Source organism: Hylobates moloch, unplaced genomic scaffold (genome assembly GCF_009828535.3).
Source record: "Hylobates moloch isolate HMO894 unplaced genomic scaffold, HMol_V3 SCAFFOLD_1415, whole genome shotgun sequence".
NCBI classification, from domain to species: Eukaryota; Metazoa; Chordata; class Mammalia; order Primates; family Hylobatidae; genus Hylobates; species Hylobates moloch.
In genome coordinates, this window is record NW_026653690.1 from 1 (window position 1) to 11,232 (window position 11,232).

The window sequence follows — 11,232 nt, forward strand, 5'->3', positions numbered from 1 at the left end:
GTAATACTATCTTCCCAAGCCCTAAAATGCTGAAATCCTGCCAGCTGAAAATGGTGAGGAGGGACAGATAGGAACTCTGTGGCGCACTTGGTTATTAGCCTGGCTTCCATCCCCTCGTGGCAACTCTCTTGTGCATGTGGGTTAAAGACCCTCAGCCTCAAGCCAAGCCTCCTCCATGAGGAGCCATCTCACTATTGACTGGCTAGTGCAGTGTATGGCCACCAGCCCAACTGAAACAAAATGTTGCTTTAAAACAAGTGTAAATCTCATACAACAGGCAAATGCAGAAGCAGCATGGTCTTGCAAGTTGCAAAGAGGACAGTTACAATTTCACTGGACTTCAACCTGGGTAGAAGACATGAGGGAACTCTGTCACTGAATCACGGCAGAGTTCAAGGCCACTTGTAGACTATTGCATGTTACAGAAGGTGGCCTTTAGCTACTAAGCAAAGGCCTCTGTTTCTCATTTCTTCCCTGTTCATCTTCTTGGTCATCCTTCTTCCGCAAGAGAAAAGAGCCCAAGCAAAAGGCAGTTTCAATATTAATCTGACCGAAGTTTTGTGCAGTTTATTATCATCCAGGTAATCAGGTGCAACCTGGTCTGCCTACCACCACCCCCACCCCTGCTCTGTGTTTTCATTTAATAAATATTTTGGTCTGTTTACTATGTGCTAGATTTTCTGGAGACCACAGAGTAAATGAGATAGAATCTTTATGTTGACAGCTAAGTTAGATTTAACATAACTGGCGGGCGCGGTGGCTCACGCTTGTAATCCCAGCACTCTGGGGGGCCGAGGCGGGAGGATCATGAGGTCAGGAGATCGAGACCACGGTGAAACCCCGTCTCTACTAAAAATACAAAAAAAATTAGCCGGGCGTGGTGGCGGGCGCCTGTAGTCCCAGCTACTTGGAGAGGCTGAGGCAGGAGAATGGTGTGAACCTGGGAAGCGGAGCTTGCAGTGAGCTGAGATTGCGCCACTGCACTCCAGCCTGGGTGACAGAGCGAGACTCCATCTCAAAAAAAAAAAAAAAAAAAAGATTTAACATAACTGACAAAAATTAAAATTTCTGATTTCTTGTAGAAATATTTTGTATGTGTGAATGCATACTGAATGTAAAGTGTTTAACAAAAAAAATCACACTTGCACTCATGGAAGGCTTTTCATGAATTTGTCAATTTCTATTTTTTTCTATTTCTGCACTTCACTGGATAATGCATATCTGAACCTGGAAACTGATTCCCACTGCAGAAAGTGTTCTGAGTCATGTCCCTTAGCTTCACAGGCGCAGGTCTACCCAGAAGGATGGCCCAGCATCAGCTTGGCCCACGCTGTGATCAGCCACCTCCATGCACCACAGCAAGGAAGTTCCCTGGGTGATTCAAAGCCTCCACCACCAGGGCACTGACCTTTACTCTGTGTTCTCCTAGCTCCCTGTGAGGACGCTGTACATGACATCGTTAATGAGGACGCTGTACAAAACATCACTAACGAGGACGCTGTACGCAACATCACTAATGACGCCGTACATGACATCTCTATTGAGGACGCTGTATATGACATCGCTAATGAGGACACTGTATACGACATTGCTAATCAGGGTGCTGTACAACACATCTGTAAAAAAGAAGAGGCCGCCAAGGTAAGACACTTTCCTTTGTCTTGAACAGAAATGTTACTTTCCTGGCTTCTTTCCAATCAGATGTAGATATGAACATCTGCCAATGTGCATTATCGATGTCATCTGCAATTTAATCAAATGTAGACATGAACATCTGCCAGTGTGGATTATTTATGACATCTGCAATTGCCTTGGTGTGGTGCTATTGATTGGAAGCCTCTCACCAACCCATGCCGGGCACACTGGGGCGTGGTAGATGGCAGCATCCACGATCCACTGCAATGCAGAGGTGTTTCCCTCCACAGCAGTTTTCCCCCGTGGATTAAGAGTTATGAAACTGCCAATCTAAGTACACTTTAAAGATAAATTCTGTGGGAAAAGGTCTTGTCTTTTCCACAGGTGTCCTCCGTGCTAGTTTTGGGGGGCTTCGACCTTTGACTCAATCACTATACCCCTTCTAATTTTCTCAAGTTGTCGAGAGACTATCAGATCTGTGTGACGTGCATGGCATCATTTCACCCTCCTAATGTTTTCTTTTCTGTAATTGCAGGAGCCATTAACACTGGAGAATGGTACGTACCCTGAAATAACCCACTTCCTGAGGAAAAAACGCTGTCTCTAGGGTACAGAAACCTGATTCTGGGCTCCTTTTGGGAAGGAGGATTTGGGGTCTGGTGAGAGCAAATGATTTTGCAAGTATAAAACAATGTCCAGAGAGGCTGTAGGGATGTCTGTGAACCAGAGGAAACATCAGGGGATCCTGTGTGAAGCACCATGGCTTCAGCTGGGGTGGGAGGAGTGGATGGGCCTCTCTAATGACTTTTCCTGATGTTTGTGTTTCTAAAGATTTGATTCTGGAGAGCATATCTGATGATGACGATTTTGCAGGTAGGTAACTACTTTCCACGTAAGATCCAATGGGAGAGAGTTCTCAGGGCCTTCGGGGTATCCATGCTGCTTGAGAGGTTGAGGGAGGGGGCGTGAAATTAAAACGAAAAAGGAAATATGTGTCAAATTGGATTTGGTCTTTTCCAAGTTTACTGGCATAATAGTAAGAACTGTCTCTCTGGGCTATGAGAGTGCTAGGTTATTTGAAGGTGATCTTTCCTGGAACACCTGGCCTTTTCTTTTCTGCCTCTGCCAAACATCACAGCCTTTGGGTTGGATTAGTCAGCACCCCTTGGGATTGTGCAGAAGAGGTTTGGGTTTGCATCGAGTGTCACCTGTGGTGAACAGAATCTGAGGGACACAACTCTCTCACAGGCACTTACTTCAACCTGGAGACAAAGTTCTCCTGGTGTGTGCCCAGGGGTGCAGGAGAAATTGACAGTCGGCCTCTGAACTTTTAGGACTTTAAAAAGCACTCATGTTTCCATCCTCGCTGTTGACTCCTAGCCTAAAGGGAGCTCCCGGGGTGAGTGACAGAGGCGGGATCAGACCCTGGCAGTCTGACGGCAACACCTGTGTTCCTCTGCACTGGGCCATGGACGACATTACACACCTTGGTGAGAGTCAGGAATTGAGGCTAATCACATCTGAAATTGAGATGGGCCTTGAGTCATATAAATAGTTTGGAAAAAATGCATTTTATTACCCTATTGAAAGAAACCGTTTATGGCCAGGCGCCATGACCTGTAATCCCAGCACTTTGAGAGGCTGAGATGGGCAGATCACAAGGTCAGGAGATCGAGACCATCCTGGCTAACACAATGAAACCCCGTCTCCACTAAAAATACAAAAAAAAAAAAAAAAAAAATTAGCCAGGCGTGGTGGCAGGTGCCTGTAGTCCCAGCTACTCGGGAGGCTGAGGCAGGAGAATGGCATGAGCCCGGGAGGCGGAGCTTGCAGTGAGCCGAGATTGCACCACTGCACTCCAGCCTGGGCGACAGAGCAAGACTCCATCTCAAAAAAAAAAAAGATTGTCATTATTGCTATCATCTTTGTCAAATTCTCAAAACAATCTAAGAATATATTTTATATAAATGTGCTTGGCAACATAGCTGAAAAAAAGCATTATCAGTTAAATACTTTTATCAGTAACAAAGACATAAATTTTAAGGGAGAAAAACACACTTGTACTTACAACACAATGTCAGAATTAATGTAAAAATTCTGCTGGTCACGTTGGACTATTTAATTGCATGGGGCAGGGTTTAGTAGACAAATGAGCATCTGTGGAGCACCTGAAGTAGGGGAATCAACAGAACTTGGGTTTCAAAAGTTATCTGGGTTTAGAGCGTGAAACTTTGTTGGAGGACACACACCTTGCATGAGCGAGGTGCCTCGGTGTGTGTGTGGACGTGTTGGAGGTAAAGCATAATGGTGGCTTCCTCCAGAAAGGGACATCTGCGGTGGATTCATTCCATCTGGACAACACAGCCTGATGTGGCATGGACATGAATGTAGGTGAAATGGACAGTAGCTGAGAGGATCAGTCCTGCCACGGGCCGAGGTGAAAAACCCAGGAACCCCTTCAGGTGCAAAGCCTTCAGCTGAAAAAGGAGGTGGTCACAGGAAATACTGAGATGGATCAGCAATGCACGGGAGGGAGGGTTCTTGGCCCTGCGGAGCGAGTAGTGTGGATTCTCAAGTTTTCTCCTCTTTCCATTAATTTCTCTTTCAGATCAGACGACTTTGATCATCAGCTTCCAAGATACCTTGAGCGATCAGATGAGCCTCGGCCTACTCTTGAAGCTAAAGGAAGGCTGCTAGCAAGACTGGCATCTGGGCTTGTCTGTGCGTGTTTTCTATTGTGGGAAAATATACATAACACAATATTTCTCATTTGAACCTTTTAACCAAAGTGTGCAGGCAGTGGCATTCAATATATTCCCTTTCACTTAAGGCACAATGACAAGGCAGCAGAGGGCCGTTGGGTGATTAGTTCACCACACTTGTCGCAACTGTTTGTACTGCAGAGTTAAAACACACCAGCATTCACCCCATGTCTCCTCTCTTGAAATAAACTGTCCCCTTTGCAAGGGACCTAACTCTCCATTTACGGAACTCATTGACTCTGCTTCTTGCAGGGGAAGTCCCCGGATGTCAGCCTTCTCGTGGGAATATAAGAATTATGAGCCCCAGGCCTCCTTGAGTCTCTCCCCAGCCAGAGTCCACGTATTCCCCCCCATGTTTTTTGGGTGAAAAGGCCTTTCAGAGCCCTAAATCCATCCGGTTTATACTTGTTGCTGGGCTCCGTTATTCAAGTCAGAATCTGGGAGGATGCCACCATACCTAGAGAAGGCCATGAGGGTTTCATCTCTAACATTCTGTAGATATGGTCTGTTTATTTTGTCTACTGTGAGCTCCTGATTCTGAGTAGAATTCAGGCCCAGGGACTGTCATCTGCTTCATTTAATAAATTATGCCAAGCCACAAGAAAAGCGATGCACAAATGAGGTGTTCTGTATGTGTGTGTTGAATGAATGAACACCAACCAGAGCCTCTCCAGATGTCTTGAGTGTGCCTGTGGCTTATATTTCAGCACCAAGGGACCCTTCTTCTGTCTGTGTCAAGGAGAAAGACAAGCCAGAAGGAATCTCAGACCTCCTTTAAAAATGTGGCCATAGATTTGCTTTCTATGTGCTTTTCCAAACACTGAAGGATATGGGCCATTGAGGCAGAATACTGTGAGCTGCTTCGGCGAGGGGGAAGAGAAAAGTCATTAACATGAATCACAGCACCCCAGATAGAGTTCTTCATTCAGGGTCCAAGGTATGATTCCTGCCTCATTACAGTTACTGCCTTTGAGGGCTGGAAAAGCCCCAGAGATCCTAGACCTCGTCCCTCATCACAGAAGTGAAGCCGTGGAGGCCCTGGGGGAGGAGCGGTGAGATGAGGACAGAAGAGAATCTAAGGTCAGGCTGTTTCCTGCAAAGAGCACTGGGTTCTCCAGGTCGCACCTCCACGCTCACACTGCCCTTTCCTTTCCCAGCGCCACCCCGTTTCTGCAACTGGATGCTCAGAAAATTACTCTGCAGACTGAAGTCTCTGACCGTGAAAGCAACAATCTGCTTGTCATTTCTTTTTCATGTCTTTTTCCTCCTCTTTCTTCCTCATTTTCCAACTTCTCTCTTTCTTACTCATGGTCTCTTTGCAGCTCTGTCCCATTCCGTCTTTCCCTCTCTTGGGATCCTTGTCCTGAATTGCAGAGGTGAAGTGATGAGGTCCTGAGATAGCACGGCAGAGGTGAGGGAGAATTGAGTTCTGAAGCTGGGCTTTAAACTGCCAGGACCATCAGGGCCCAAGCTGCCATCTCAACTCTAACCCTACCCTTTCTTTCCCCAAGGCCACCCCATTATTATCACAGCTCTTATACATGCCAAGGCATGTGATATAGAAGATGAAGGTACAGATACAGACAACAGCAATCTGCATGTTATTTTTTCCTACTGGTGTCTCTTTTATATTCTCTTTCCTCTGCATACATTCCTCTTGGTAGCTGTGCCCCATTCCCTCTTTCCTCTTTTAGTATCATCATCGTGAAGGGCCTGGCCCCACCCAGGCAGCTGACTTCCTTGGGTCTTCATTGTCTGTCTATAAAATCTCTCCCAGCTCTCCTCCCACTGTCTTGGCCCTGCCCTGGTTTCTGACCCCAAGCTGCAGCATTGAATCCTGCTGAGCAGCCCTGAGTGTTCCAGGCAGGGAGCTGGGCTGGAGGTAGCAAGAGCTGGGCTCACTATGGTGGAGGGACCCCGGTGAAATCTGGGTCTGCGCTGTGAACCCCCATCACAGGGCTTTTCCTGCACTGGGGGGCTCTGGACATGCACAATTCTTCTCTTTCTTTCAGAAGTCAAGAAATTCTCTTATTCTCCATCCAGGTCAAGACATGGAGGGCATAAAAGATGGAGAAGAGGGGTATGCAATGGAGTGTGGAGCAGGCAGCATGAAGAAGGAAAGCAAGGAAGTGCGTGTGGTCCTGTTCCTTCCCTCACTTTCTTACGGACCCATCAGAAAAACCAACACATCCCGGAAGAACACGGAGCGGCTGCTCGTGGGGTGATCACACAGGTGCCTTGAGCAGCCATGCAAGCCAGTGAAGGGTGCCCTGGGACTCTCCTCCCACAGCCCAGTGATTTTCCTTTTAAGTTAAAAAGTACAAGCAATTTGGCTGGGTGATTAGAAAGAAAAAACGATCATTAGGGAAAACAACAAAGAGCTCCAGGAAGCTTTCCATGGGATGCGCTGGTTCCTGACCCCATCATCCTGTTGAGGGTCCTGGTGAGGGGCAGGGTCACCACCGCCACCCCTGTGTCATCAGACCTCCTGCCCTCTCAGGGCCCAGGTGCCGGGGACTCTGCCTGTTCATCCTGGAGACCTGGAGATCCCCCATTTCTCTGTTTCAGTATCCAGGGCTGTTCAGTATCTCTGGAGGGCTGCCCATGTGTGGTTCTAGTTTATTTTGCTCCTTGCAGGATGTTTATAGGCACCCTCTGTGGACACACAACACCCTCAGCAGAGGTCCTGGGAGCAGGAACCAGGCCTCAATGCCCTGTGGATCTGACCCAGGGACATCAGCACCAGGTCACTTTAAGGCGCTGAGGAGCCTTCTGGGTCCTGCACACCCAGCCCAGCAAAGCCCTCCTCCCTCCCTCTCTGGCCTCCCCAGTGACTTGTGTCTGTGTTGCAGATCCCTGTCCCAACACCCAGGAAGGCCGTGACGTGCAGATCTCACCTAGGCCCAGAGAGGATCTGGAGTGCGACACGTTCTGGGGAGATGGAGTCAGACCGGAGGCTGCTTCACCTCACTTAGACTTCTGAAAGTCTAACATAGTTAGTGTTTGAATATTATCGATTTGGGATTCGGTTTAGAATTATATTCTATATTTAATGTTGAACATTTTTACGTTAAACAAAATCAATTGCTAGTTTTCAATAGCTTCTATAAAATAAAATATAAATATATAAATATAAAAAGCTGGCTAAACAAAGGCAGGCCTTGGTGAGCTGTTCTGGGCACTATGCTTTGTGCAGTGCGCCTGTTTCTCTCTGTGGACCGGAGGAACTTTCTCTCAGCTTCCGGGCCTGCCCTCAGACTCCCCAACAGAATCCCCCAGCACCTCTGTTGGCTTCTTCCAGCTCTCCTGCTCTGCCAGCAGCCTTCTGAGGGTGCTGCCCCACTCATTCTGTGCTAATTACATGTAGTCTTGTGCTCAGAACATACATGGAGTAACTGGTTTAGTTTAGGTGTGATTCCCATCTGCAGCCACAGCAGGCCACCAGGGTGCTGGTGACATTCTGTGTGTTTAAACATGTTTATAAGAAACTGTAAGACTGTACACTTAATATCTGAGCACTGAACCATGGTTAAAACCAAATATATCAACAGAAAAAAAATTGCCAGAAAGCCAATTTCAGAGGCCAGCACGGTTTGATTCCTCTGATTACTAACAAATGTTTAAGGGAGAAGAATGCCAATCTCCTACACACTCTTCCAGAGACTGGATGTGGGGACGCATCCATGCTGCCTTTGTCAGATTAGGAGAATCTCGACACCACCCCAGCAGCGGATACGGCAGGGAGGGGAATCTCAGACCAAAGGCTCCTGTCAAAATCTGACACCAATCTTCAGCAGCCTCGATTCAGAGACGCTCGGGAAAAAAGCAACTGAAATTTCATGGTGGGATTTGCATGGGGCTGATGAGGATAGGACCACTGGCTGTTTGGTGCAGCTGGGGAGAGCGGTGAGAAAGAACAGTGCCATCGGGTTAGTGGAATGCACATCTGGTGACAGAGGGAAGGAGGCTCTGGGTGGTCCTCAGGAAGGATCCTGGGCTGGAGGTCTCCAGGCTGCGGCTACGGACAGACCCTCTAAGAGGAGATGGACTCTGCCCCTGTCTTTTCAGAAGTCTAGGGGAGGAAGGAGGAGTTTGTAGAGACTGATTCTTGGTGAGGAAGGATGTGAGCAGGAAGGTGCACGCTCTGTGCTGGAACAGCCACTGCCCCTTCTCAGCCAGGCGTAAGCCCAGGCTGCTCGGCAGCTGCTCAGCTCTTCAGTCCATGAGACCCTGGGAGCTTGTGGGCTTCACTCACCAAAGCCCCCAAGCACCAGCCCAGCAGGCCTCCTCACCAGCTAATTCTCCTGCCCTGCTCATAAGAGTTTGTGAGTTTTGGTGAAACTAATGTTTTGTGATGCTGTCTTAAGGTTGTGGCTGGCTTGCAGCCACATCTGTCTTTAAGCAAGAAACCAGTTCCTCTACTTGTCATGAGCTCTGAGGCAGTTGGGGGTCAAGCAGCCACTAGTTATTCAGGGTGGTCGCTGGAGCACTGGACACCTCACCTTGAGGCAGCTCACTGTGTGACGGTGCTGGGGGAGGAGTGACACAGACTGGACACCCTGATCCTTCAAGGGGCCTTTGTTTGGGATCAGCTACATCATATTTTGGGTCCGGGATTAAAAGGCAGTGGCGGAAGGCTGGGTCAGGCACCTCCCACGGGACATCAGCTCTTCCCAAAGCAATCCTGGAACAAGAGGATTTGGGAAATGGAGTGAGGGAAGCCCTGGTTCAGGGGCCCAGGGCGAGACCTAGAGGGCCTCCGCTTCAGGATCTCCAGCTCCAGGGAACCAACTACATTCCTAGCTCCAGCCCATCCCTCCTCAGTGTTGTGGCTTTGGGAAAGTCACTCAGCCCCTCTAAATTTCAGTTTTCAACTATAAAATGTGGGTCACAGCCCTGCTCCGCCCACCCCACAGGGCTCATGTGAAGGTCACAGGAGATGACAGCAGATCCCCCTGAGGAGCTATAAGGCATCCTGCCCATATAAAGGCTGCAAAGAGACCTTCCACCTTCCACGTCTTGTAGCCAACCAAGTTTCCTCTCTGGAGGCAACCACTGCTATGTGTCTGCCTTATTCTTGCAGACGCTTCACATTTGAACACTCTTATAGCACTTACGAAGTGCCAGTCATTTTTCTTCAGGCTTACTATGGATCTGCTTAGAGTAAGCTTCAGAACATAATGCTAATAGGCAGGCCCCATTGACATCTCCATATCACACAGCAGGGAACTGAGCACAGAGGGGTTAGTCCCTTTGTCACTTTCCCAGGGTCACACAGCTTCTAGGTAGGATCTGAGCCCAGGCCATCAAGCACCTGTCCCTTCTCTCAGTCACTGAGTTCAGCTGTCCTCCTGAATTGTCTGTCTCCTCTCATTGGAGTAACGTCCTGACACAATCAGCCTGTTGTGTATTTTAAGTGCCCACCACACTGCAGACCCCCTCCCTCCTAAGCCCAACTTTGACTCAGTTGCTCCCCTAGGCAGCTGGTGAATCGAAGTGTGGCCTGGGAAGATTGTTAACACTTGTTCATGGTCTCCTGCCATCATCATTTCAAGAGTGGTCTCTATTTTGATCTTTCCTTTCCTTTTTCCTTTTCCCTTTCCTTTTTCCGTTCCTTTTTCCTTTCCTTTCCTTCCCTCTCTCCCTCCTTCCCTGCCTCCCTCCTTCCTTCCTTCCCTCTCTCCCTCCTTCCCTGCCTCCCTCCTTCCTTCCCTTTCTCCCTCCTTCCCTGCCTCCCTCCCTCCTTCCCTCCCTCCCTCTTTCCCCTCCCTCCCTCTTTCCCACCTTTCTCTCTCTTTCAATCTTTTTCTCTGTCTTTCCTGTCTCTTTCTTTTTTCTTCTTTTCTTTTTCTTTCTTTCTTTTTTTTTTTTTGAGTTTCACTTTTTTTTACCCAGGCTGGAATGCAATGGCATGATTTCAGCTCACTGCAACCTCTGCCTCCTGGGTTCCAGCAATTCTCCTGCCTCAGCCTCCCGAGTAGCTGGGATTACAGGTGCCCACCACCACACCTGGCTAATTTTTGTATTTTTAGTAGAGATGAGGTTTCACCGTATTTGCCAGGCAAGTCTTGAACTCCTCACCTCAGGTGATCCACCTGCCTGAGCCTCCTAAAGTGCTGAGATTACAGGCATGAGCCACCATGCCCGTCCTTGAATATATTTTCTTAAGATTATGGCCCAAAGATACAACAAGATCATGAAGGTTTAAATACAGGATACGCCAGAAAAGTGATCTAGGGTCAAGGAAATCTCCCGCCCATTCCCAGAGGCATCCCAGTTGGCACCTGGACAGACAGCAGGTTTAGCCCCGACATCACCCCCTGCCAGTTACTGCACTGAAGGCACTGCAGACTTGAAGCCGTTAAAGAGATTGGAGTAGTTGCTGTAGTTTGTACAGCAGGGCCTGAGTTTTGGTGAGGAAGGGTAGGAGCAGTGAGGCACCCACTCAGAGCTGGTGCAGCCACTGTCCCTTCTCAGCCAGGCGTGAGGCCAGGCTGCTCTGATCAATAGGCAGTGAGACCCTGGGAGCTTGCAGACTTCACTCCTTGAGCCATCCGAGCACCAGCCCCGCAGGTCACTTTTTCAGTTAATGAATCCTATTAACTGCCCAGCAGCCCAGTTTGGTCAGTTGGGAGGTGAATCTAATTCTAAGGGCAACTGTCACATGGGCACTTGGTTTGGAATGTCCTGGGTTCTGAGTCAGTTGAAAGTCAAGAAGGCTACTGGTCATTCAGGGCAGTCACCTGACCACAGGGAAGCCTCCCCACAAGGCAGCTGCAGAGTCAAGTGCTAGGGCGGATAGACATAAATTTGGACTCCCGGGCCTTCAGCAGGG

General features: G+C 48.6%; 2 long non-coding RNA genes across 2 annotated transcripts; one reads left to right on the top strand and one right to left on the bottom strand.

Moving 5' to 3' along the window:
- Nucleotides 1–1,159: 1,159 nt before the first annotated feature.
- On the bottom strand, nucleotides 1,160–10,969 carry LOC131382697 (uncharacterized). Its single transcript, XR_009212293.1, has 3 exons — nucleotides 10,682–10,969; nucleotides 2,892–3,155; nucleotides 1,160–1,743 (listed from the first exon to the last, which is right to left on the bottom strand). It is a non-coding gene; the product is annotated as an uncharacterized LOC131382697 (long non-coding RNA).
- Nucleotides 5,142–7,353, top strand: LOC131382698 (uncharacterized). The gene is made up of 3 exons (XR_009212294.1): nucleotides 5,142–5,334; nucleotides 6,441–6,630; nucleotides 7,250–7,353. It is a non-coding gene; the product is annotated as an uncharacterized LOC131382698 (long non-coding RNA).
- Nucleotides 10,970–11,232: the final 263 nt, after the last annotated feature.